General features: G+C 45.2%; 1 protein-coding gene across 7 annotated transcripts in view; it reads right to left on the bottom strand.

Annotated features, from left to right (window-relative positions):
• The window catches only part of GGACT (gamma-glutamylamine cyclotransferase), a 57,601-nt gene extending 32,138 nt beyond the window's left edge, over window positions 1-25,463 (bottom strand). For 3 of the 7 annotated variants that reach the window (XM_074021338.1, XM_074021337.1, XM_074021342.1), the window contains exons 1-2: window positions 23,373-25,457; window positions 20,539-20,710 (exon numbers count right to left, since the gene is read on the bottom strand). The gene's annotated coding sequence lies outside the window, so the exon portion shown is untranslated. Of the gene's footprint in view, window positions 1-20,538; window positions 20,711-21,827; window positions 21,976-23,372 lie in introns of all 7 variants that reach the window. The other 4 variants (XM_015439482.4, XM_045376856.3, XM_074021343.1 and 1 more) reach the window with 3 other exon arrangements.
• Between the last annotated feature and the right edge of the window lie 920 nt (window positions 25,464-26,383).

The raw sequence follows: 26,383 nt of genomic DNA on the forward strand, positions 1-26,383 counted from the left end.
AAAAAAAGGCACGGCCTTAAACTTGTGTGGGCTCTTGACTTCAGAGTTCAAGCTCCTAACCCCCAAAAAACAGCTCCCGTTCCCCTGCCTGGGCACCCACTGTCATGTGCTGAAAAAGAAAGCAAATCAAAGCATTACTTGCCTTGAATTGCAAGGAAACTCCACATAATCTTACTTCTATAAATCAAGCCAAGCAGAGACTTCCAGAGAAACCAACCCTGCTGGTCCCTGATCTTGGACTTCTGAACCTCTAGAACTGTGAGAAACTTCTGTTGTTCAAGCCACTTGGTCTGTGGCACTTGGTTGTGGCTACTCTAGCGAATGAATGCACTGATGGACGCTGCCCCAGGATGAATCTGCAAACATTATCCTCAATCAGAGGGGCCAGACACATGGAGCATATGTGACATGCATCCACTGACCCAGAACACCCAGCACGGGCAAAGCCACAGTGAAGGGAAGGGGGATGGAGGCTGCCAGGGGCTCGGGATGGAAGAATGGGAGGGATGCTTAGTGCGGACGGAGTTTCTTTCTTTTGGGGTGAGGAAAACGTTCTGGAACTGGACAGAAGTTGTGGTCACATAACATTATATACTAAATAATCACTGAATCCTTCACTTTTAAATGGTTTTCTTTCTGTGAATTTTGTCTCAATTAAAAAACCTCTAAATTAAAAGTAAATAAATCTTTTAAAATGGTCCAAGCTGGGCATGGTGGCACATGCCTGTAGTCCTGGCTATTCGGGAGGCCACGGTAGGAGGATCACTTGAGCCTAGGAGTTTGAGTCCAGCCTGAGCAACATAGTAAGACCCTGTCTTTACATTAATTAAACTAAACTTTAAGAGATGATACAGATAAAATCTACTATAAGAATATGATGTGTGGAATGCCACAGTGAGGGGTTTGTTCAGCGCATCATAAGGAACGGGAAAAAGAATGGATTTTGCTTGTGGGTGACTTGGATGCAGCCCCCGACAGGGCTGGGCACTGCCCCTGCTGGGGAGGATGGTAAAAACCATGCTGGAAAGAGGGGAGAGGAAGAGATGGGGTGCCTTCCAGGCAAGGAGCATGAGCCCAGACATGTGCAGGGAACAGGGATTTGGACCCTCTGGGGGCCTGTGGGCTACTGCAAACCAAAAGACAGGGACTGGGTGGAGGGAAGCCTCTCCCAGTTCTTCCCTCCTCCCAGAGGGAAGCAGGCTGGGTGCCTGTGGCCACCCTTGGTTGGACCTGTGGCTGGGGCTCCCCACGCCTGCTGAGTTCCCAAAATGCATGTGAAGCTTCAACACTGATTTTCTAGGCCCCTCGCAAGAGAGTTGGATTTAGTAATTTAGGAGTTGGGGGCATTTCAAATAAAATACAGTATTTTTCAAAGGTCTCCAGGTGATTCTGGTAATTACCCTTTGGAAAAATCATTGATTGTGGGAAGGTCTTTCTGTTTTACAGTGACGTTCTCGAACTATTAACTTTTAGATTAAAGAGGATTCATGATGCTCTGTATACCATAAAAACAGAGAAGGGACACTCCTTCATTTTCACAGGTTTTCCTAAAAAAGACTTACATTCAACCTTCACCTACATGGCAAGTTCAATGAACCAGAAAAGCTAATTTTCCAAGTATTAAAGATTGAAGATTTGTATAAACATATCTTTTTTAAAAAAATTATCCAAGTTATACAAAAAGCAAAACAAAATACATAAAAATGAAGATAATACAAAAAGCCTTAGAATAACTAACAGGTAGCCCTTCCAAGTTTAGTACATATTCACCTTTAAATTTCCCCATCATTCTATGTAACTATGAGACTGTTGCCTAAATAACGCGGAGGACACATTTTCTAAGAGCATTATGTTTTTACTCTCATGATTCAAGGTCGACCGAAGTATAAATACTAAGCCACAGGAATGGCCATTTGAAAAGCGTGGAATACATTCCATTTTTTACTTTCAACACCTGGTGTCACCAGCATCATGTAGTACCCGGCTCTGAGTGCTCCACGCCCAGGGTGGCGGGTGGGGAGGGTTGGCCTGAACCCAGCAGAAGCCAGGCCTTCATGAGGGAGGGAAGCCCGAGGCCCAGGTCACCCTTCCAGAAGCAGCATTTTAACCACACTCCAGACTGCGGTTATTCCCAAGGAACATACAGGTTTAAAGGGTGGTTGTGATGTTTGTTTTTAACTTCAAGCACAATGATGCAAGGAAAAGCCTGTTGTGATGCAGACCTGGAATGCTCTCTCTGTAGTATTTCACAGGGGATGGCTGCCTTCCCCTTCCCAATCTTTGACCTTCTTCCCACTGCATATGTGGCTCTGCCCCCAGAATTCACAGCTCATCTTGTTTAGATTGGCTTGGTGAAATCAAAAATCAAAAATCTCAGGGAAAACTTCATTCTTTAAAATAATTTTTGCTCAGATCAGACTTCAAAAAACTGGGAGATTTCAAAAGGAAAGACACAATCCTTTAACCATCATGCTGAAAGATCAGAGTGTCACCTCTCAAAAGGGATGAATTGGTATTTTAAAGCCTGGTCCAGTCAACCTACCTGACAACGTAAACAGCTTTCATTTGCACATTTGACATCTGACAGTCAAGGCAAAGTAGTGCTTATGAGACAACTAAAAAAATAACAGCCCTGATATTTCACAACTTTAAAACGTGATGCTGGTGACACCAGGTGTTTGAAACGAAGTCGCTGCCTTGTAGCTTTCACAACAAAGAGTTCCTGCAAAAGCCTCTCTGCAGAAGCTGGTTTCTAACCACTCAGGTTAACCCCCCTTCCCTTCCCAACTGCTTGAGCAGTGTTTCACACTGATGAGGGTGCCCCTTTCTTCTTCCCCACGCAGTTCTATCCTGTGTGATCCTCTCCCAAACCGTTTCACTGCTGCTCCCCCTCAAAGCTGGAGTGGTATCTCCAAGATGCATGCCCGGTCGTGCCCCTGCCTGTCCAGCTGTGGGGACTTCTGTGTGGCAAGCAGACTCTCACATGGCACCCACCAAGCCTGTGCCTGGCATCCCTGTCCCTGTGTGACTCCTGCCCCGCTGAGCATGGGTTTAGTGATTAACTGCCAACAAACACAATCCAGAGGAAGTGATGGGATTCAGTTATAAAAAGACTGCGGCTTCTGTCCTGGGGGCTCTCCTTTGCTCTCAGATCCCCCACTGTGAAGGAAGCAGCTGCCATGCTATGAGCATCTCCATGGAGATGCCACGTAGAGAAGCAGCGAGGTCTCCACCAACAGCCAGAAAGGACCAAGGCATGCCAGCTGTCAGGTAAGTGAGCTCGGGGCCTCCCCAAGTCAAGCCTGGAGAAGGCCACAGTGCAGCCAGCACCTGAGTGCAGCCTGTGACAGACCCAAGTCAGAATCACACAGCTAAGCCACTATTAGATCCTGAGCCACAGAAACTGTGGGATCATTTTTGTTGTTTTCAGTCACTAATTTTGGAGGTGATTTGTTCCTCAGCAGTGGATAATTCCAGAGAGCCAATCCAAATGTCTTCACCTGCTCACAAAGGCCAGTTGCCGCTCAGCCACGCCTCACACTGCCTGTGGTACTTTCTTTGTTTTCTAGGTTGCTACTGCCTTTCAGGCCCCTCACTCTTCATTCCTCAGCACTCTGCCTGGCAAAATCCTCCTTGTGCTTCCAGGTTACTTCAAACACCATCATCCTGGTAGCATGCCTCTGACCCTAAGCCCTAGAGGCAGAGCTGACCCTGGGACACCGCAGCCCTTTGCCCCTGGCCTTGCGGCTGCTGAGGTCTCCTTTGCCAGATCACTGCCGGCCCGGGCACCAGCAACTCATGCTCCTCGGCTCTCAGCCCTGGTACCTGGGTGTGGTGGGTATTTAAGAAGTGTCTGCTCAGAGAGTAAACCACTGGTTAGTTGCCAACCTGATGCCCTTCATCCCTGAACATGGTCATGTCTGTTTCCCACAAGGACAGCTGATCTCACCACACTACATGTGTGACATCAGGGCATCAGCATTTGTGACTAGGTTTACTACCTTCTCGCAGACCGTTTGAACTTTTTAAACTGTCCTGATAATGTACTTTACAGCAAAAGGGCTCAGTGCACAATCCGAATTGTATGTAGCTATGTCCTTTAGCCTCCTTCCATCCAAGAAATAATTCCTGCCCGTCTTTGGCATTCACGATCTTTTAAAGATTGCAGGCCATTGATTTGGTTGAATGTCCCTCAGTTTGGTTTTGTTGATGCTGTCTCCTGATTAGATTTAGATGGTGTAGCCGGAGCAGGAATCTTTCAGAAATGATGCTATGTTCTTCTCACTGCCTATCAGACACCTCACGATTTCAACTTGCTCCATTATTGATGACATTCACTCCAATCACCTAAGGTGGTGACTGCCAGGCTTCTCCACAGAGAAGTTACTCTTTTGCCCTTTATAGTTGGTAAGTATTTCATGAAGAGGGATTTTGAAACCACGCAACATCTCATTCACCATCAGACCTGCCACTTGTTCATTATTTGTATCTGTATGGACTTATGGTTTCCTATTATATCCAATGCTATCATTATTTCTTTTGATGCTTACATTGTCCCCTTTTGGACAGATGGGGTGAATTCCAGCAAGCTTCTCTGTCCCCTTGGTCGATCTTCCTCATTCTTCCGTTGCTTTCTGGTTCAAGACGTTCCAGGCTCATCTTAGACTTTCCCTGTCCCAGCCCTGGCATCAGCCCTCTCTCCAAGGAGCTCTTGTTCTCTTGTAGAAAATGGTATTTAGATGCCAAGATCGGGGTGCGGGGTGTGCTGTCATTGGGCTGCATCTGTCTGCAACCCCCCCGCCAGCAGAATATATGCCTATATCCACATACAAACATACACACATGCACACTTACATTCACTTCTTTACACCTTTACATCTATGTTCACTTCTGTATCTGTCTACACTTACTGAAAATCATGAATTCACACAAACACAACCCAACGCATATCACAGGATTTATTCCAGTTTTCTGCATTTCTGTATTTATAACTCTCTTCTTTGACACTGGGAAACCTGGCTCCCACTAGCCTGAATGCAATTACATATCTGACTGATCCCTTTATGTGTTAACTAATTTCTAATCTCAGGTACTACCATCTCCCCTCACAAGAGAAAAAGGCTAGTGGAGCTCTAGCATAATGTCACATTCAAAGGTGGTGGCATGAGGCAGGGCAGGTGGAGAATCCCAGGGCCTTACTTCCAACTGAATCAGGTTCCTTTTTAAAACCTCCCTGGAAGCCTCACGCATTTCTGCTTACCTCTCATTCACCATAATTAGGCACATGGGTCACTGAATAAAACAGTACCAGTAATTAAGAAAGAAGAAAATGGATATTTGGTTGCAATCAGCAATTTCTACCAATCCCACTTTTTACATTTATTGGCCAACATCCTGCTGTCACGGTTTACTGAAGACCTTGTATTAGTCTGTTCTCATGGTGCTAACAAAGACATACCCAAGACTGAGTAATTTATAAAAGAAAGGTTCAACTGACTCACGTTCAGCATAGCTGATGAGGCCTCAGGACACTTACAATCATGGCAGAAGGGGAAGCAAACATGTCCTTCTTCACAAGGCAGTGGCATCAAGGAGAAGAATGAGTGCCCAGTGAAGGGGCAAGCCCCTTATAAAACCATCAGATTTCGTGAGAGCTCACTATCATGAGAACAGGATGGGGAAACCGTCCCCCATGATTCAATTATCTCCACCAGGTGCCTTCCTTGACACATTAGGATTATGGGAACTACAATTCAAGATGAGATGTGTGTGGGGACACAACCAAACCATATCATCCCACCCTTGGCCCCTCCCAAATCTTGTCTTCACAATTCAAAACACAATCATGCCCTCCCAACAGTTCCTCGGTCTTAACTCATTCCAGCTTTAACTCAAAAGTGAAGTCCAAAGTCGTCATCTGACACAAAGCAAGTCCCCTCTGCCCATGAGCCCACAAAATAAAAATCAAGTTAGTTGCTTCTTACATACAATGAAGGTACAGCCATTGGATAAATAAACCCATTCTGAAAGGGAGAAATTGGCCAAAACAAAGGGGCTACAGACCCCATTCAACTCTGAAATCCAATAGGGCAATCATTAAATCTTAAAGTTCCAAAATGATCTCCTTTGACTCCATGTCTCACATCCAGGGCATGCTGATGCAAGAGGTGGGCTCTCATGGCCTTGGGCAGCTCCGCCCCTGTGCCTTGCAGGGTACAGCCTCCCTCCCAGCTGGCTTCACAGACTGGCATTGAGTGTCTGCTGCTTTTCCAGGTGCACAGTGCAAGCCATTGCTGGTTCCACCATTCTGGAGTCTGAAGGACTCTCTTGCCACAGCTCTACTAGGCAGTGCCCCAGTGGGGACTCCATGTGGGGGCTCCAACCCCAAATTTCCCTTCTGCACTGCTCTAGCAGAGGTTCTCTATGAGGGCTCTGCCCCTGCAGCAAAGTTCTGCCTGGACATCCAGGTGCCTCCATACATCCTCTGAAATCTAGGCAGAGGTTCCCAAACCTCAATTCTTGACCACTATGTACTCACAGGCCCAACACCACATGTAAGCTGCCAAAGCTTGGGGCTTGTACTCTCTGAGGCAATGGACTGCCCTTTACGTTGGCCCCTTTAGCCACAGCTGGAGTTGAAGCAACTAGGAGGCAGGGCACCATGTCCCGAGGCTGCACAGCGCAGGTGGGCCCTGGGCCCAGCCCACAAAAGCATTTTTCCCGCCTAGGCCTTCAGGCCTGTGGTGGGAGGGGCTGCTGAGAATGTCTCTGATATGCTCTGGAGACATTTTCCCTACTGTCTTGGTGATTAACATTTGGCTCTTTGTTACTTATGCAAATTTCTGCAGTGGGCTTGAATTTCTCCCCAGAAAATAGGTTTTTCTTTTCTATCACATTGTCAGGCTGCATATTTTCCAAACTCTTATGGTCTGCTTCCTCTGGAATGCTTTGCCACGTAGAAACTTCTACCACCAGATACCCTAAATCACCTCTCTCAAGTTCAAAGTTCCACAGATCTCTAGGGCAGAGGCAAAATGCCACTAGTCTCTTTCTAAAGTATAACAAGAGTCACTTTTGCTCCAGTTCCCAACAAGTTCCTCATTTCCATCTGAGACCACCTCAGCCTGGACTTTATTGTCCATGTTGCTGTCAGCATTTTGGACAAAGTCACTGAACAAGTCTCTAGGAAGTTCCACACTTTCGCACATCCTTCCCGTCTTCTGAGCCCTCCAAGTCTCTAGGAAGTTCCAAACTTTCCCACATTTTCCTGTCTTCTTCTGAGCCCTCCAAATTGCTCCAACCTCTGCCTGTACCCAGTTCCAAAGTTGTTTCCACATTTTTGGGTATCCTTATAGGAGCACCCCACTCTCTGTGGTACAAATTTACTGTATTAGTCCATTCTCATAATGCTAATAAAGACATACCTGAGACTAGGTAATTTATAAAAGAAAGAGGTTTAATTGACTTATATTCAGCATGGCTGAGAAGGCCTCAGGAAACTTATAATCATGGTGGAACGGGAAGCAAGCATGTCCTTCTTCACATGATGACATCAAGGAAAATGAGTGCCCAGTGAAGGGGGAAGCCCCTTATAAAACCAGCAGATCTCATGAGAACTCACTCACTATCACAAGAACAGGATGGGGGGAACTGCTGCCATGATTCAGTTATCTCCACCTGCCCTCCCACGACACGTGGGGATTATGGGAACTACAATTCAAGATGAGATTTGGGTGGGGACACAGCCAAATTATATCAGACCTCAAATTAATCTCTGGAACAGTCTGGGTCCTTACCCATCCTCTAAGTTTAAAAAATCCCAAGCAATGTCCCCTTCCACCATGATTATAAGTTTCCTGAAGCCTTCTCATCCATGCTGAACATGAGTCAATTAAATCTCTTTCCTTTATAAATTACCCAGTCTCAGGTATGTCTTTATTAGCAATATGAGAATAGACTAAAATACAGTAAATTTTTACTGCAGAGAGTGGGGTGCTGCTATAAGGTTACCCAAAAATGTGGAATCTTAGGCTTAAATGCCTGCTCAGATGATGTATCACAACTTATTTGTTCATCTAGTAATTCCATATGTGAGAAAATGTTGCAATTGGCCTCCCTGAGAGATTGCTGAGTCTCCAAGAAAACGACCCCCTATGAGGACAGTTTATAGCCCTTGAGCTGTGTGAAAACACGGTGCCAGAACAGATCAAAGCTCCAGCCCAAAACACCATGGCATTAAAGAGATGGGGATGAAGAGAGCAGTGACAACAGTCCTAGCTCTCTGCCAATCCAAAGGAAAGAAGGGAAAAAAGGGAAGATAACAGTGTCAAGGAGGGTAACCTCAGATACATGGGAACTAGCACGTGAGAAGCACCCTTTTGTAAGTAGGGAGATTTATTTTGCAAAATCCCCCAGCAGGCAAGCCTTGGCAATACATTTCAGATGAACTCATCCAAAATGATGCTGTGTCTTTGCAAGGAAAATTGAAAAGACCATATTTAATGCAAAGATATTACAGTTTTTCTAGTGACAATATAGAAGTGCCATTCTTTGATATCACTCTAATATCCTTCAGAACACAGATGTATATGCTGTGCAGCAGAAGAAAGTGTGGTGTGGGCAGAGAACACATTTTCTTTTTTTAATTTTAATTTTTGTAGAGACGGGGTCTCATTTGGCCAGGCTGGTTTCAAGCTTCTAGCCTCAAGCGATCCTGCCACTTCAGCCTCCCAAAGTGCTAGGATTATAGGCGTGAGCCACCACACCCAGCCCAGGGGACACACTTTAGAACTAGATGTACTTCATTTCAAAGTCAGGTAAAACCCTGCCATCTTTTAGCTGTGTGACCTTGTTCAGGGTGTTTCATCTCTCTGAACCTCAGTTCCAACTCCCAACAAATCAGAATAATAATGCCCACCTCAAACACTGAGGTATGGAGATAATGTATGTATATACACATTCTGGCACACACATGATTTCAATAACTCTTAGTCCCTCTGAGTGAAGGATAAATCACAGAATTATAAAGACTAAATAGAATATATCACATATATAATAATGCCTGGTATATATCTTGTATCCAATAAATGTTATCCTTTTTTAACTCACTCAAACATACAAAAAGCCATACACTAGTTATCTGATATGGTTGACTGGTGTTCTTTATTATGAAATTTAACCTTTTATGTGCAGGAAAAACCTGTATAAGCCCTTCTCTGCATTAGTCAGCACAGTACACTAAAAATGACATAGCACATGCACGCTCCCAGCATCAGTATTCACAACAGCCAAGGGGTGGACGCAAGCCAAGTGTCCACTGACGGAGGAAGGGATAAAGAAAATGTGGCATATACACACAATGGAATATTACAGAGCCTTGAAAAGGCTAAAAGGAAATTCTGACCCATCCTACAACATGGATGAGCCTTGAGAACATTATGCAAAGCAAAATAAGCCAGTCCACAAAAAGACAAATACTGTAAGAGTCCACTTTTATGACATACCTAGAGTAGTCAAATTCATAAAGATAGGCAACAGAATGGTGATTACCAGGAGATGGGGGACGGGGAAAATGGGGAGTTGTTTAATGGATATAGAATTTCAGTTGTGCAAGATGAAAATGTTCTGGAGGTTGGTTGCATAACAATGTGAATATACTTAATACTACTGAACTGTATACTCAAAAATGGTTAAGATGGTAAAATGTATGTGTTAATGTTTAAAACAGTTATTTACTTTTGTAGGCAGGGTCTTGCTATGTTGCCCAGGCTGGAGTGCAGTGGCTATTAACAGGTGTGATCATAGTGCACTGTGGCCTCAAACTCCTTGCTTCAAGGGATCCTCCTGCCTCAGCCTCCTGAGTAGCTGGGACTACAGGCATGCACCACCACACCAGGATAAAAAAACGTTTTTGTTTTTTTTTTTTGAGACGGAGTCTCGCTCTGGCGCCCAGGCTGGAGTGCAGTGGCCGGATCTCGGCTCACTGCAAGCTCCGTCTCCCGGGTTTTACGCCATTCTCCTGCCTCAGCCTCCCGAGTAGCTGGGACTACAGGCGCCCGCCACCTCCTCCTGGCTAATTTTTTGTATTTTTTAGTAGAGATGGGGTTTCACTGTGTTTGCCAGGATGGTCTCGATCTTCTGACCTCATGATCCGCCCGTCTCGGAAAAAAACGTTTTTTAGATGATATAAGCTTTTCATAAGAACGCAGAGTCCTCATAATGATTAATGATGAACTGTGCTGCAGGTAGGTTTATGCATTTTGCTGCCCAGAGCTGAATCTGTATCCAGCTTCAGGGTGTACCCTAGAACTTGCTTTCCTGAATAAATATCTGGGGTTTCTTAGGAAACAGCTGCTAAAGGAAAAAACTGAACTTGACATCTCTTGCTATACAATGGCATCTTTTATTAATACCCTTGGAGAAGAACAGGGTATTAATGCTGGAAAAAGTTTAGAAAGTACATTTTAAAGTTGAAGAACATGAAATCTACACTTCAATCAAACTAAATGATTTTTCTAAGACCATATAGGTAGCAATCACAAGAAGAGTGGGAGAGAAGCGGCATCTCCCAGTTTCCTCTACAATCCTCTTGACACCCACAGTCCACTGGACTTAGCTCTCCACAAGTCCTTACTTTTGAACTTCACTGTTTACTACACTGCCACCAGGGGGCAGCAGGTGTATTAGTCTGGTATTCTAAACACCCTGGACTAAAGGCCCAATACTCTTCCATTACCCCTTCCCCCATCCCATGAAATGTATGTGCATATATGTGACTTCATTGAAACAATCTCAGTAAGCCAGAAGTTTGAAAGAGACCCATACATAACTTTTTAAACAAAACGAAGACTTGAGTCCAATGGACATAACATCCCTACTAATCCTTTACTATTTCTGATTTATTCCAATCCCAACAGATGTAATGGTCAATTAATACGTTAGGTTTTTTATTTGTTTGTTTTGAGAGATGGGGTCTCATTATGTTTCCCAGGCTGGTCTCAAACTCCTGGGCTCAAGCAATCCACACGCCTCAGCCTCCTAAAATGCTAGGATTACAGGTGAGGGCCACTGCACTTGGCCTAATACGTTAGTTTTAAACCAAAAACGACTCGACCACAGGATCAACAAGCAAAAAACAAATAAACCCATTAAAAATGGGCAAAGGACATGAACAGACACTTCTGAAAAGAAGACATACAAGTGGCCAACAAACATACCAAAAAAAGCTCATCTTCACTAGTCAGAGAAATGAAAATCAAAACCACAGAGATACCATCTCACACCTGTCAGGATGGCATTATCAAAAAGTCAAGAAAAAAAAAGATGCTGGCAAGACTGTGGAGAAAAGGGAATGATTATACACTGTTTGTGGAAATGTCAATTAGTTCAGCTACTGTGGAAAGCAGTTTGGAGTTTTCAGAGAACTTAAAACAGAGCTACCTATCTATCCCATTACTGGGTATATATCCAAAGGAAAACAGATCATTCTACCAAAAAGACACATGCACTCATATGTTCATTGCTGTACTATTCACAACAGCAAAGACATGGAAGCAACACAGGTGCCCATCAGCAGTGGATTGGACAAGGAAATGTGGCACATACACTCCATGGAACACTACACAGCCATAAAAAAGAAAGAAATCATGTCCTTCGCAGCATCATGGATGCAACTGGAGGCCATAAGCTTAACAGAATTAACAAGGGAAGAGAAAACCCGGCCGGGCGTGGTGGCTCATGCCTGTAATCCCAGCACTTCTTGGGAGGCTGAGGCGGGTGGAATTATTTGAGGTAAGGAGTTTGAGATCAGCCTGGCCGACATGGTGAAACCCCGTCTCTGCTAAAAATACAAAAATTAGCTGGGTGTGGTGGTATGCACCTGTAGTCCTAGCTACTCAGGAGGCTGAGGCAGGAGAATCGATTGAACCTGGGAGGCAGAGGTTGCAGTGAGCTGAGATCACACCACTGCACTCCAGTGTGGGCAACAGAGCAAGACCCCATCTCAAAAAAGAAAGAAAACCAAATACCGCATTTTCACTTACAAGTGGGAGCTAAATGCTAAGCACACATGGACATAAACCTGGGAGCAAGAGCCACTGAAGATACTAGATCGGAGAAGGAAGGGAGGCAGGGGTTGAAAACGACCCACTGAGTACTATGCTCACTACCTGGGTAAAATATGCTCTGTAGAAAACCTGCACAGGTACCTCCTGTATCTAAAAAAAAGCTGAAATAATAAAAAGAAATTAACAGAACTGCTTCCTCCAGAATATCATATAATACATAAATCACACTTGTGTGTAAAAAAAAAAAGAGGAAGAAATCTATCCCATTTCTTTAACACTTGAAACCAAATCTTCCCTGCAGTTGGCCTCTGAGGCTTCAGCCACAGCAACCTCAAGAGCCCATCTGACGTCTGTCCTCAGTCTCCTTTGTCAGCTGTTCTTCATTTGTGAAGTTCCTATATTAGAAAGGAAGGTCTGTCAATAGGTCGAACCCTCCAGCAACTTTTCAGAGGAAAAACAGGGAGATTCAAGTGACAAAATAAAACCTATATGCTACCGTTCTTCCAAGTAGATGACAGGAATCTCCACTCTGTGTTTCTTAAATACTACCACCAGCTGAGAGCCGAAACCATAGCAGTTAACACGTGAGGCTTGACTTTACAAAAGCAGTGACGGGACTGCTCTGTATACCGTTGGTGATGGTCAGTACAAGAATCCACACATTTTAAATCTATTCACATTGTGCAAACAAGTTGGTTTTACTGTATATAAACTTAATGAATGAAAGCATGAGAGCATGCAACTACTCTAAAATAGTTAAAAATGAAAGGTAAAAGAATAAGAACTGAATCAAATTAATGCCTGGCATACAAAATTATTTTTAAAAGAGACAAGAGATACATAAACCAAATACAATAGATGGGATTTTAAAATTCTGACTTGAAGCCGGGCACGGTGGCTTACGCCTGTAATCCCAGCACTTTGGGAGGCCGAGCCAGGCAGATCACCTGAGGTCAGGGGTCGAGACCAGCCTCAACACGGAGAAACCCCGCCTCTACTAAAAATACAAAATTAGCTGGGCATGGTGGTGCATGCCTGTAATCCCAGCTACTCAGGAGGCTGAGGCAGGAGAATCACTTGAACCTGGGAGGCGGAGGTTGCAGTGAGACGAGATCGTGCCATTGCACTCCAGCCTGGGCAACAAGAGTGAGACTCCGTTTCAACAACAACAACAACAACAACAACAACAACAACAAAAATTCTGACTTGAATAAACCAACTGCACAGACCTTGCTTTGTAAAAATAGGCCGGGCACAGTGGCTCACACCTGTAATCCCAGCAGTTTGGGAGGCCAAGGCGGGCAGATCACTTGAGGTCAGCAGTTCAAGACCAGCCTGGCCAACATGGTGAAACCCCGTCTCTACTAAAAATACAAAAATTAGCCAGGCCTGTGGTGGGTGCCTGTAATCCCAGCTACTTGGGAGGCGAAGGCAGGAGAATCGCTTGAACCCAAGAGACGGAGGTTGCAGTGAGCCAAGATTATTGCACCCCAGCCTGGGCGACAAGGGTGACTCCATCTCAAAAAAAAAAAAAAAAAAAGGAAACTGGGATACAATATTAAAAGATATTAAGTATTTTTTTCACTGTTGGACTGAATTATATTTATATAAAAAACCCTCAAAATTCATACTAAAATATTTGGGAGTGCAACGACATGATTTCTGGCATTTGCTTCAAAATTCTCTAGAAACAAGCAAATAAAACTCCAAAACACAAAGAGAGGAGGGCACGTAGAACAAGCATGGCAAAGCCAATATGGTGCAGTGATCTCTGATCCCGGGTGGGTGGCACATGAGGGTTACTACACTCTACTGTAGAGTATGTCTGGAAATGTTCACAGTAAAATGCTGGAAAGGGGAAAACAAAAAAAGAGGAAGGGGAGAAGGAATGGAGGGAAGGCCATAGGGAGGGAAGAAGGGGAGAAGGAAAGGAGGGAAGGCCATAGGGAGGGAAGAAGGGGAGAAGGAAAGGAGGGAAGGCCGTAGGGAGGAATGAATGTGAGAAGCAAAGGAAGGAGGGCTGTAGGGAAGGATGAAGGGGAGAAGGAAAGGAGGGAGGGCCACAGGGAGGGATGAAGGGGAGAAGGAAAGGAGGGAGGGCCGTAGGGAAGGATGAAGGGGAGAAGGAAAGGAGGGAAGGCCGTAGGGAGGGATGAAGGGGAGAAGTAAAGGAGGGAAGGCCATAGGGAAGGATGAAGGGGAGAAGGAAAGGAGGGAGGGCCGTAGGGAAGGATGAAGGGGAGAAGGAAAGGAGGGAGGGCCATAGGGAAGGATGAAGGGGAGAAGGAAAGGAGGGAAGGCCGTAGGGAAGGATGAAGGGGAGAAGGAAAGGAGGGAAGGCCGTAGGGAGGGATGAAGGGGAGAAGGAAAGGAGGGAGGGCCGTAGGGAGGGATGAAGGGGAGAAGGAAAGGAGGGAGGGCCATAGGGAAGGATGAAGGGGAGAAGGAAAGGAGGGAAGGCCGTAGGGAGGGATGAAGGGGAGAAGGAAAGGAGGGAGGGCCATAGGGAGGGATGAAGGGGAGAAGGAAAGGAGGGAGGGCAGCAGGGACGGAAGAAGGGTTCATCAACTGGGATGTGTCTCTATCACTGCAGGAACCAAGTTCAAGGCCAATTTGTACCTAATTGTTATGAACAAAGGGTGGGAATGACATTTTCACTTGCCTTTCTTCACCAGGGGTTCGTTATTTACTCAGGCACAACTAAAATATCAGAAGGGAAAGATAGGAAAGGGAAATGGATGTTTTCTGAGAGCCCTGACCACAAAGTTGACTCTGAAAGCCATTCATTTGATAAGGAGATCCTGGCATCTGCGCGTCCACAGGGAAATGTCCGAACACCAAGTGCACTCCTCTTTTCCTCCCACAGTAGCGGCCACCTTCACCTCTACAGCTCTAATCCCAAACACTGCCAATGGAGAGCGCCTCCCTGGACACAAGTTTGTTGAAGATGTCTCTGTTATAGATATTCTGCCAGTACTGTTTTTATTCTACATAATGAAAACATCCACTTATGCCACCACTACACTGAAGCCCGAGAGACCAGAATGTGTCGCATTTGTGTAAGGTATCTGCCAGATAGCCCAGATGGAAAGTGACACAGAGGCTGGAGAAACCCAGTGAGAGGCAGGTAACTGAGCTTCTGGCAAGCTCCCAGTCAGTACATTCAGTTATATCCCAGCTGATCTTAAGCCCCGGAACCCTGGTACTGCTGGCTTACCTGTGAGTCTACTTGACTTCTATTGTAAAAGATCTTGCTGTTCACAATTCCTCCTAAAATTACCATGTTAACCATGACTTAGACTTCGTAAATGTTCCCCGCAATGCCGTCAAACCATTCTTTGTTCATTTATGAGATATACTAATCTCCTAAGTTTTTATTAGGCTTTTATAATCTGGATCTAACTTTGCAGAACACCAAATCAAGGGAGGAAGAGTAATTCAAAGCAGGCAGTTATGATTTTCAATAATGGCTCAAAGAACACTTTTCAAACCTCATTTAATGCTGGTAAGTTAATAAAACCATCATGAGATGTAAAAATATTAATTTTCATTAAACTTACCTCTTCATACTCCCAAGTACAGATGACAACAGCAGGAAGAGGTAATTAACACTCAAAAGCTTGAAAAGTAAATGTGGTCGTTTGAAAAATGGACAAGAACACAGCTTAATATGAGGAGTATTCCCGCATATACTCTTCCTTACTCTAATTTACTCTGGCCTGACTCAGAACATGAGTTCTGTAAAAACACTCTCGACTAACTGGAAGTGAGTTCTTTCTTACTGGGTCCCCACTATGTGGAAGGCATGATGGCGGACTCCGAATGAGGAAGGCATGTTTCTTACCCAGTCAGAGCTCACAGCCCAGCAGTGTTTAGGCTAGTATCCAAAAACAATTATGCAAGACAAAATAACATGAAATTCAAATAAAAGAGCAGTTGCAGCAAAACCACCCCCAGGGTGTGGAGGCAGGAGTGCTGGCAGCTGTCGGGAGGGGAGGGCCTAGGAGTTGTGGGGCTCAGCAGCTCAGTCTCTCCGACTTTCTCCTGCGTGTCTTGCCCCTCTCATCCTTCCGCAAGGCAAACTATAGGATCCAGAATTTCTCTTCCCCAATGCAGGTGACAGGAACCAGAACCCCTTTCCCCAAAGCTAGCCATAAAACCTAAAAATACTACTCTAGCCTTCCCCACGCCTTTCCGTGTAACAGCTGGCCATAAAGACCTTGGACAAGAGGATCCTGCGCCATTCCTGGAAGGAAGAAATGCTACAACAGAGAGGCCAAGAAGAACCTGGAGACAGGCCTTGCTGGGCTTCCCCACTCGGTCTATTTCCATCGGCTCACACCCTTTTTTCCAATTGGATTTCCACATGGCCGTCTGTGCTTCTTCAAATCTAAGCAAAATCTGGAGAGTTCACCCTGGGTCTCTGGTCTTCATTCTGAAAGCTCCTGTGTCATGTAAAACTATGACTGAACATGTGTTTTGCTTTTCTATTGTTAATGTTTGGCATAGGGGTGTCAGCCATGACCCTTATGATGGGGTAGAGAGGGATCACCCCCTTTCTGCCCCTACTGAGTGAATCAAAGAAGGTTCTGAGCACCGTTCTGCTGATGGAATTCACGCACGGAACCTATGTCTCCTGTCAGCCCAAAGCCCCCTCCCTTCAGCGCTGAGGAAGGAGGGGCCTGCTGGGTCTCGACCTGATGGCACTGCCTCGGTGTATAAGAGCAGCAGAAACACACCTCGGGGATTGGCACCTGGTCTTACTCTGCCAAAAATGCCTTGGGATCTGCTCTGATCCTGCGATGGCTGCAGCATCACAAAGTGAGACTGACAGAACAAAGGTCTCCCGCAAACATCTCCATGCCCTAATCCCTGGAACCTTTGACTACGGCACCTCACACGGCAAAGGGACTTTGCACATGCGATTAATTAGGGAAGCTGAGATGAGATCATCCTGGGCAGCCTACATGGGCCCCGAATCCCATGGCAGATAGCCTTATGAGGGACAGGAGAGAAGACAGACACCGAGGAGGGGCCATGTGAAGACAGAGCAGAACCAGGAGCTGTGCGGCCACTTGCCGGGGAACACCTGGAATCACCAGAAGCTGAAAAATGTAGGGAGGGACTTTCCATACAGCCTTTGGAGGGAGGGCAGCCTTGACAGCACCTGGAATTCTGGTTTTGGATTCTGTGAGCCGAGAATACATTTTTGTTTTCTTAAGCTTCCCAGTCTGTGGTAATTTGCTATGGAAGCCCTAGCAAATGAACACAGTTACTAAGGAACTCTTCTGTGTCAAGTCAGGATAGCAAAGCCTGCCTTGGCTCAGGCGGAGTAAAATAGCCAAGTGATGGAAGAACTGCCAGGGGGAAGCCATGGAATCTGCACCCTGTAGATCTGACTGGTAAGATGTTCTCAAGGTAGCAGGATCTCATTCAGCCTGCCCAAAGAAACTGTTTCACCTGTTGGCCCAGTCCACAGTTAGAAGACTAAAGGCAAAAGGAACTGTATATATTAATAAAAACCAGGCTCTCATTGATTCACTGGTTCCCATAGGGCGAGATGGCAATTCCAATGCTGTCATACACACGTATGTACTGAAAAGTAGGCAAATGAGCCACAGGCGATGGGAGCCAGGTTTCTCACTGTTGGAGTGGGAGGTGAGAGACAGCAGGGAAAAGGCGAGAGTGATCCATGGGGTAAAGGATTAGGGCTGGAGACACCAGTGTGGACTCACAGAAACAGCTGGTTCCATACAGAAGTATTTACTGATACGTGTATACACACAGGTCAGTACACACAGACATTTCCTTGCTCCATCAGCTGAGAGGACCTAAAAGCAATGACACCACAGTCTAAATAAGCACACCAGCATCCAGCTTGTGGTTTCCAACAACATCTCCAACAGAGGGGACCAGGGTTCCCTAGAGAAATGGCTGAACCTAAGACTGGAGCAGGAAATACACAAGAAGAATCTAGGGCATCTAGCAATATCGGAAAGCAAGGAAGTGCTCAAAAATAAACAAACCCACCAGCCCAGAATGATGGGGCAAGTCAAAGGGGCACAAGAGACGACAGAACAAGCTACCAATGACCAAAGCAGGAACAACTGGAGAACAAAATAAGGAGTACTGGATTAGAACCTAAAGTATAAAATAAGTGTCTGTGAGTCCATAATGATATAAATGACTGAGTAAATAAATGCAAGAAAACAGATAAACCTCCTACACGGAAGAATTCCAAATAACATATGTAGACACTTTCCCCTTAAGGAGATGAAGTCTAAATAACTCCTCCCTCCAGAAGTGCAGGCTGCTCACTATGACTTCCTTTCAGAGCACAGTATGAAGGGAGGGGGAAAGTGTGACTTTACAGTGGAGAAACCTGCCAATCACTATTTCAGTCAGGTAAGCAAGGTCAACAGCAAAAGAGAGAAGTCTTGTAGACGGTATGTAGGCTTGATACGATGTAACAAAAATGACACTTTACCTCCGTGGTCTTCCTCCCAATCCCCACACCCCTGTGGCACTGACTCCGTGGGGTGAGGGCTAAAGCAAATCATCAATTACACTGGGTTGCTGTGAACTGAGATTTCTGGAGTGGAAGAAAGGGGTATGGATATAAGTTCTATGACATTAAGCAAAAACGCTGCAGTCCAGAAACAGACTTGGATGTTACCAGTAGGCACTCATGAAATATTTTATCTTGAACAATGGTTTTCCCTGTCTGTTGAAATGGCTTAAAAACAACTGCCAATCCAACAGTAATGAGCACCCTGTTAGGTCCAGATTACGGTCTTTAAGTATCATTTTTCACTTTAAAACAGCTAACTAGGGCTCCTTGGAGAAACAGCTGATTCCAGATTTGAGGGAATAAATCTGACCATAACTTCCTCTTACTGTTGGGAGGAACTTCAAAACATATGATGACCTACTGAATCCTCTCTGCCTGGCTCCCTCTCCAGTCCCATCTCCTCCCTGCCAAGGACTCAGTCACATTCACTTTCTTTTGTCTCTTCAAATCTGTGGTTGGCAGAATAATGGCCACCCAAAGGTGTTCACATCCTAATCCCTGGAACCTATGAATATGTTACCTCCTATGCCAAAAGGGACTTCACAGATGTAAGGACCTTGAAATGCAGAGATTAATCTGGATTATCCAAGTGGGCCCAATCTAATCAAATGAGGAATCCTTAAAACTGGAAAACCTGTCCTGGATCAGATCAGACAGATGTGATGACAAAAGCAGGGTCAGAAAAGGGCAATGTTGTTAGCTTGGAATATGAGGAAAGGGCCAATAAGCCAAGGAATGCAGGTGGCCTCTAGCAGCTGCAAAAAGCAAGAAAACAGATTCTCCCTAGAGCCTCCAGACAGCTGTTATTATACACATCTTTTTAATTAAAAAGTCCAAAATCACCCAGCTAGTAAGTGGCAATGGGAGGACGAGAAGCCAGGCGGTCTGACACAGAAGTTGGTGCCCTTAACCATGATGCTAATATTTGTCTCCCACATAACAGAAATTTCAATACCTTTTTCATTTATTAACATGATACCCTCCAGTGTTCAGAACAGCTTAATAAATAGCTGCTGAATATGAATGAATGGGACAAAGATACAATTTCCCCCTGCTATTCTTGGTAAAAAAATTAAAATAAAATTAAAAAAAACTCTGTTATGGAAAGTAAAATATGTACAAAACTAGGGTAATGATAGAAGGAGCTCTCAAATACTCATCGCCCAACTTCAACACTTAGCAACATAGGACCAGTCTTAATGCCAACATTAGTTTGGTATTATATTGTCTGGAAATACTCCCCCTTCAATAGTCTTTTTCAGAATCACATGTTCCCAGCTCTCATTACATTTTCATTTATCTGTGTCAACATGAATTTTAAAAAGAAACCTTAAAATGGGCAGGTCTTTCTAAGCAAAACACAAAACAAAGACACTGTAAAGGGGAGATCAATATTTTAACTACATAAAATTAAAATTTTTTGCAAAGCCTAGAGATTGTATTACACAAAGTATAAAAAAAATAGGGTGGAAATAGTTATAGTATATATGACAAAAGATTCATATTCTTAATATATAATTCTTGTAAGTCAAAAGACCACACACCCCAAAGAAAAATAGATGCAGAAATGAACATACAGTTTCTCTACTATTCTTCCCTTCCCTCCTCCTTTAATTTTTTGAGACAGGGTCTCACTCTGTTGCCCAGGCTGGAGCACAGTGGCATAATCAGTGTAATCACAGCTCACTGCAGCCTCAGTCTCCTGGGATCAAACAATCCTCCCGCCTCAGCCTCCTAAACTGCTGGAATTACAGTATGAGCCACCATACCTGGCCCCCCACCACTATTCTTAAATGACAAAGAGACAAGGGCTTCCAACTGACACTATTTGTCAGCATACTTCTTGTGGTGCTCTAGAACTTGAGCAATGAACACTCTAGAACAGAGAGTAAGAGTTCTCACCTGTAAGCTTGTTTCTTCAAGGAAGTGTTGCCTTAGAATCCAGATCCACAGTAAGCCTGAGAGTCTTAAAAACTTGTGACTTCAGAGTCCTTCCACATGACTCAAGACAAAGTAAATCTACCTCATAGGGTGACCAGAAAGTCCACGGGGACCAAATATCCAGTTTTCGGTCCTGTTGGGAGGTAAGAGAAGAGGAAGTCAACTGAAGAAAATTAAACATTTAAGCAATAAGGGGCTTAAAAACAAACATAAATGACCTAACTCCCATTAGAAGGCAATCTGAGACCCTGGGCATATGCCCAAGGAAGGAATATATTTTTGTTCAGTGCAAAAATGTAGTTCACATGCTTGAGGGGCCAAAGAATGCCTTGAATACAGGCACCTTCCAGTGACCTAGAGAAAGGGTTCAAAGTTCTCAAGACCTCCTTGACAAAATGTGGCACACATATGTAATGGAGTACTATTCAGCCATTAAAAAGGAGATCCTGTCATTTGCAACAATATGGTGGAGCTGGAGGTCATTATGTGAAGTGAAATAACCCAGGTAGGCACATAAAGACAAACTTTGCATGTTCTTACTCATTTGTGGGAGCCAAAAATTAAAACAATTGAATTCACTGAGATAGAGATCAGAATGATGGTTACTAGAGGCTAGGAAGGGTAGTGGGGGGTTGGGGGAAAGTAGAGATGGTTAATGGGTACAGAAACATAGAAAGCAGGAATAAGATCTAGTATTTGATAGCACAATAGGGTGACTATAGTCAGTAATAATGTAATTGTACATTTAAAAATAACTAAAAGAGTATCATTAGATTGTAACACAAAAGATAAATGCTTGAAGTGATGGATACCACATTTACCCTGATTATTTATGTGATTATTACACATTGTATCTCATATACCCTGTAATGAGCGTTATTACACATTGTATCTCATATACACCTACTACTAGGTACCCACAAAAATTAATCAAGAAAGAACTCTGAGAAATAACAGCTCTATATACTCTCCCACAAGTAAGAAAAGTAAAAAGAAAAAGAGAAAAAATGTATTCTCAGCCATCAGGCAAAGCCGATTTTAGTAATGCTGAGCTCCTATTTTGGTAATGTTGAGCTTCTTTGATGAGGGTTTCCAAGTCTTTAAAGTCAGATAAATTTAGATTTTAAAAAAGTCAAACCACTTCTGAAGTAGACTTGCCAAAAATGGCGAGCATGAACCTAATGAAGCCTCTAACTCTAACTTCTAGTTTACAGGAAATATAGGGGATAGAGAAGTAAGCCAAACCATACTCCACCAAAAGCAGCCCAACAGATCCAGAACGTGAGGCACTCTACAGGCAATCAACCAAGCAACATCGACAGTCATTGGCATTAAAGAAACCCCCCAAGGCTGCTCTAGACCTGGGTCGACAAACCACAGCCTGCGGGTCAGTCCAGCCTGTGGGTGGATTTTAAAACACAAAGGTTTTGGAAATTAAGTATTATTGGAACACAGCCACGCTTATCCATTTACTATCACCCCTGGCTACTTCTGCATGACAATAGCAGAGCTGAGCAGTTACGGCAGAGACCATAGGGCCTGCAAAGCCTGAAAGAGCTGGTATCTGGCCCTTCACAGAGAAATTTGCCACCCCTGCCCTAGACTGAAAGAGACAACAGCTGGGTATGGTAGCTTACATCTGTAATCGCAGAACTTTGGGAGGCCGAGGCAGGTGGATCACTTGAGTTCAGGAGTTCGAGACCAGCCTGGCCAACATGGTGAAACCCCGTCTCTACTAAAAATACAAAAAAAGTAGCTGGGCGTGGTGGCATACACCTGTAATCCCAGCTACTTGGGAGGCTGAGGCAGGAGAATCGCTTGAACCCAGAAGGCAGAGGTTGCAGTGAGCCAAGATTGTGCCACTGCACTCCAGCCTGGGTGACAAGAGTCAATGAGACTCCATTGGGGGTTAGGGGAACAACCAACCAGCCTGGGCAATACCTATCTCTACAACAACAACAAAAAAAAATTAGCTGGGTGTTGTGGCACATGCCTGTAATCCCAACTACTCAGGAGGCTGAGGTGGGAGGATGGCTTGAATCCAGGAGTTTGAGGTTACAGTGAGCCATGATCTCAACAGAGCTGGATCCTGTCTCAAAAAATAAAAAGATAACAGATAGTCAACAAATTCTTGTCTGGATTTGGATTCAAACAAACCAACAGTAAAAATAAGTTAATTTTTGAGGTGATCAGGTAAATTTGATCATGGGCTAGGTTTTAGAAAATATTAAGGAATTATTGTCAATTTCATCAGGAGGTGATAATTGTATTATGGTTACACAAGCAAATGCCCTTTCCCTGGAGAAGCATGCTGAACAATTTAGGGGTGAAATGTTATGTTGTCTGGAATAAATTGCTTTAAACTGCTTCAGCCACAACCAAAAAAGAAAAAAAAAGATGAAGTGGATATGGCCAAACGAGACTTGTGAAGTCCATTTGATGGATATATGGAAATTCATTCTACTACTTTGCTGTGCTTTCATGTTTGCTTAAAATTTTCCCAATAAACAAGCAAAAAAAAAAAAAAAAAAATCAGAACCATGATTGAAAAGTAGAGGTTATCACCAGAGAGCCTTGCTTTCCAGGCACCCCCACCCCCACCCCACCCCTCTTCACGCGCAGTCCAGGCTCAGCACGCCAGCTGTTTGCCTTTCTCGAACACACTGTCATTTTCAGCTTCTTATTTTTGCTCATGGTGTCGGCCACCCTTTCCACTCTTCTGCCTATAAAAATCCACTCTCTGCTTAAGGTCTGTCCAACTGTGACCTTCTCCTGGCCCTCCAGTAAGCACTCACCTCTCAGCTCCAACAGCACACTGCCTCTGGTTTCATTCTTCTCTACGTTCTAGCTATTTACCAGGTCTGTTACCTCATGATGCCATACAATCCCGGAGACTTCCAACAGCTGAGTCTTTTCTGTAAATCCATTTGAGGGGGTATCAAGACGCCTTTTACGGAGCAAGCTCCGCAGTCCAGGGGCAGCTCCTCACAGCCTAAACACGGCTGCCTTATCCTGAGCAGTTTTACTGACAATAGAGCTTCGACTGAAGAATGAATTCCTCTTCAGCAAGACACTGAGCACTAATGTTTAATTGAAGCCTCTTAAAATTCCTAATAGATTTTGCCTAGATGGAGGATGTTCTAAAGAGGGCTGCGAATATTTCGTGTTTTTGTCTTCTTATTGTCACCCTTCCTTGGGTCCTGTCCCTCTTCAAGCACGCCTGCACTACACCTCCACACCAGTCTGCCGGTGCCCTAATCCCTGGTAAGGGCCCTGGCTCCAGGTGGGTACAAAGCCTCCCAATGACTTCAAGAATGGACACAGATTGGAAATCTTACTAGTAAAGAGAAAAATGAATAGATCATTTTAAAATCCCTCTTCAGTTCTACTTACGGCTACCCACTATCCAGAGAACCACAAACCACCACCCTCTCCTGACTAGTAGTAGGTAGGTCCTGGTTAGTAAAGTCAACTAGCCCAAAGTATTTCCATACAAAAATCCACCAATTCGAAATTAATTTAACTTTGCAAACTCAGCTTTTACAGTACAAATCTCTGCGAGAGCACAGTGGTTTGCTTACGGAGGAAAGTCTGGCTTCTCCTGGGAATAGTTGCAGGCAAACAAGGCATTTTGGGAAAATACGGGCAAACTGCAGGTGCTCCTCATCTGAGCATTTCGATCAACTGAATGAGGCCAGGGAAAAGTCGCCTTCATTTACAGGTAAATGTACATAAGGACACGTACGTGTGTGAAGACCTACACTTTATATAGCTCACCTGTAGTTTTCCATTAATCATTTTTCCTGGGACATTTAGCAAAATAAATCACATGCTTTTAAAAAAGGCCACAAATTCCGGGTGCGGTGGCTCACGCCTGTAATCCCAACACTTTGGGAGGCCAAGGCGGGCGGATCACGAGGACAGGAGTTGGAGACCAGCCTGGCCAACATGGTGAAACCCCGTCTCTACTAAAAACACAAAAATAGCTGGCCGTGGTTGCAGGCGCCTGTAATCCCAGCTACTTGGGAGGCTGAGGCAGGAGAATCGCTTGAACCCGGGAGGCAGAGGCTGCAGTGAGCCGAGAGCGCGCCACTGCACTCCTTCCTGGGCGACAGGGCAAGACTCCATCCCAAACAACAACAAAAAAGGCCAGAAATCTAGTACATTTTCTTATCACTTCAATATGAATCAACTAAGCGTGGAGTTAAGAAGCTGTGTTCCAAAAACACTTAAGTCGGCTTTTGAGCCTATGGCGTTCTCCTTGGCCCACGGAGTAAAATAGCAATGATAACCATAATTAATAATCAAGTTAATAAATTTCTTCAAAATTTCATAATTTTCACTAACGGCTCCAAAGAAACCTTAGATCAGAAATTCACAAGTGCCAGGAGACGTTTTTAGATTTCTTTTGCTGCTTCCAGTCTCCTTACAAACGGGAAATCTTTAAGAACAATTTCTGAGAAGCGTTAGCCTGGTTCAGCCGAGGTCCTCTGAAAGCCAGCGTGTGGGCGGCCACGTTTCCTTTACAAGGAAGCAGCGTCCGTGCGTGAGGCGGTTCCTGGCTTTGGCCGCCCTCCGCCCGTTCTGGCAATCGCGCCCATGGCCTCCGCGCGAGGCAATGGAGGACGCGTTTCGGGGTCCACCGTCCTCTCCCTCCGGCTGGCCTCGCCGGCGGCGCCCCAGGCTTCCTCCCTCACCCCCGGGGACGCCGGGTGCTGCGGCCTCGGCCCAGACGCCGCGCAGGGAGCGGCGCCCCGAGTTCCCGCGGGGCTCAGGACACCTCGCGCGGGGGGCGGAGCGGACGCTTCCCCGACCCCCTCCCGCGCTCAGCGCCTCACCTGCCGGCAGCCGGGGCGTCGGGGAGGGCCGGACCGGGGCGGAAATGCAGGGCCGGGCCCGCGCCTCTGCTCCCAGGCCGCCCCCGGCGGCGCCCCCTGCAGGCGGGACGCGAGGCCCGCCCGCCCCTGCTGGGCCCTCGCACACACCTGGCCGCACGCACAACTGACCGCCTAAGAGCCAGACCCACCCACGCCGATGCCCGCCGGAGACGCCCCGCCGCAGACACAGCGCAACCAGCTTCACACACCTGGGGACACCCCACAGAAGTCACATCCACCCTAACACACCTGAGCACTCAGGCTCAAGCCCCGATTGCATGGTGGACCCAGACACCTGGGCCACACCCCACAAAACACAGACTCACGACTCCACAAGCTTGAGGACACAGCACCTCAGATGGACGCACACTCACACACAAATGAACCCAAAGCTCAGACACACCTGGGGATGCAAACCATGTGTGTATCTATCACATCACACATTACCAAGGGCCCCCAGCTGAGCATGCACACAGCCCTGATACCGAGTCCAGACCGTCATCTAGTCACACTGCCCACTTATTTACCAATACTCTCTTAAAATGAAACTGTGGTTGAAGGAGACAATGGAAGAATGACATCACCTCTTCCCTAGCTCCAGGACTAATTTAAGCCCCAGAAATTACAGGACTGAGAACCAAAATCAGAAGAGAAAATTTTCCCTAGAGACATTGGGTTGAAGCAATGCCATTTGGGGGCCAGGTGGTAGGAATGGTACAGATATGGAGAGAGTGACACTTCTGTCTCTCCGAAAGCCACAAATCTGTGTTTATCAGATTAGCAATAATCCCCCTTAATCATTTCCTGCCCTTTCTACTTTCTCATGGACGTGGACTGATTGAAACCTTTATATAAATTGGTTTTTATCCAAACATTTCCAACAATGAGATGTGATCGCATTTTGAACAGATGTACAATTCCAAAAGAAA

Source organism: Macaca fascicularis, chromosome 17 (genome assembly GCF_037993035.2).
Source record: "Macaca fascicularis isolate 582-1 chromosome 17, T2T-MFA8v1.1".
Classification (NCBI taxonomy): domain Eukaryota; kingdom Metazoa; phylum Chordata; class Mammalia; order Primates; family Cercopithecidae; genus Macaca; species Macaca fascicularis.